The sequence below is a fragment of the Triticum dicoccoides genome, chromosome 6B (genome assembly GCF_002162155.2).
Source record: "Triticum dicoccoides isolate Atlit2015 ecotype Zavitan chromosome 6B, WEW_v2.0, whole genome shotgun sequence".
In the NCBI taxonomy this organism is placed as follows: Eukaryota; Viridiplantae; Streptophyta; class Magnoliopsida; order Poales; family Poaceae; genus Triticum; species Triticum dicoccoides.
This window is the reverse complement of record NC_041391.1, coordinates 566748748-566750757: the sequence shown is the minus strand read 5'-3', so window position 1 is coordinate 566750757 and position 2010 is coordinate 566748748.

Here is a 2010-nt window from a genome sequence, read left to right as displayed (position 1 = left end):
TGGCTGAACACGCCTCCTCGCCTCCATCATCACCAATTGAGTCTTTTATAGGAGTAGGAGTAGAGAAAAAACCGAGTTGGTGATGATGGTGTGCCGTGCAATGCACGGGCATCTTGCTATTTTTTTTGCATATAAGTCCAAACACCACGTAGACACGGTCTTTGAGCACGGTTCGTAGTCGTTCCACGATCGGGCATCGAAGTTTGTAACTATTTTAGATTAGAATATACTACTCCTTCGGTGCTAGTAGTAGAGCAGAGTCCTACTCTACTACTCTACTTTAGCAAGCTAGGGCATAGTACTGTAGTAGGTACTGTAGGGACTACCAGTACTGTGATCACTCAAGCAAGTTGTCTGGCATCGATATGACCCTACGCTGCTGGTATGTGTCTTGTAAGTCAAGCGGCATGCTGTAGTCATCATCACCTGTCCACTTCCCACAGCACATATTCGCTTCTCCATCTTTGTCTGCACATATTCTCGTCCAAGCTTCCATCCCCGCTAAGGCGCCTCCCCCCCTCGTCCGAAACCCAAGCACTAACAATGGCAGAACTGAGCAGCGTCCGCCGAAAGAGTGGCTGGAATTCGCTCCCCACAGAGGTAATCAAGCTCATTGTTTCGCGTGTGGACAATCTCAGTACCATGCCGCTCACCGCGTGCTCGTCGGGGCTGTACGGTTTACTCAAAGCCCTCAGGCCGGAGCTTTTTAAGCCAGCTCCTTGCTTGCTGATGCCGCCTGATCTTCAGAAACGGCGTGTCACGCAGAATAACGATCGTAGGGTGGCGAGCATCAACCCCCTTCACTGCGATTCGATCCCCGTCAGCCTCGGCTACATTAACGGTATGTACTGGGTCGGCATGAACACGTCTTGGATGGTGCTCGTCGATGGTCGCGGTAGCTGGATGCTCGTGGAGGTCTACACCCGGCGATTGATCCCCCTTCCTTCGATTAACACCGCACTGCTTTGGCACCGCGGCCCAGAATACTCGGAATCTTACAGTAGCCAACATGATACCAAGTTTGATTTGCTCAAGGTTGTAATCTTCCAAGCGCCCACAAGATTTGGGAATTATAAAGATTTTAGGCTAATTGCGTTCTTCAACCGTGGTCTCGCCTATCTGACAGGTCACTGCGGTAAGTGGATAAATCTGCACGTCCATCACAGGATCATACGTCCTCCATGGTTCTCTGATGCCATTGAACGCAAGGGCTTCATTTACGCTGTCGACTCCTTCTATGGATGGACGTATTGCTGGCCTACTCCAGTGTAACACCCCGGATGTAACTTTCCATCTTTGTAACTCCAACTCTTGCCATTTTCGGCTATGTGATATGATATTCCCTCCGTGGTTGGGTTTTGTCTTTTGTTTTTCATTTTATTCATGTCATGCATATCATATCATGTCATCATGTGCATTTCATTTTGCATACGTGTTCGTCTCATGCATCCGAGCATTTTTCCCGTTGTCCGTTTTGCAATCCGACACTCCCACATGCACCGGCACACCCCTCTTCTCTCCTTTTCGTGTGCGGGTGTTGAACATTCTCGGAATGGACCGAGCCTTGCCAAGTGGCCCTGGTATAGCACCGTAGACCACCTGTCAAGTTTCGGGTCATTTGGAGCTCGTTTGGTACTCCAACGGTTAACCGCTTATCCGCAAAGGCCTCTTTTAAGTTGCAGCCCAACACCCCTCCAAAACAGCCCAATAACCCATCTAACTCCCCTCCATGCTCTCGGTCGTTCGATCACGATCGTGTGGGCGAAAACCACACCTCATTTGGACACTCCTAGCTCCCTCTTCCTATAAATATGCCTCCTCCTCCGAATTTCCAGACGAAACCCTAGCGAAATTCCCCCTCCGCGCCGCCGGACACGTCCGGATCGGACCGGACGCGTCCGCCACCGCGCCTCGGCGAATCGGAGCTCGCCACGTGGCCCTCCGCCGCGCCCCGCGCCGCCGGCCCGCCGGGCCCAGGCGGGGCCCTCCCGGCCCGTGCGCCCGGGCCAC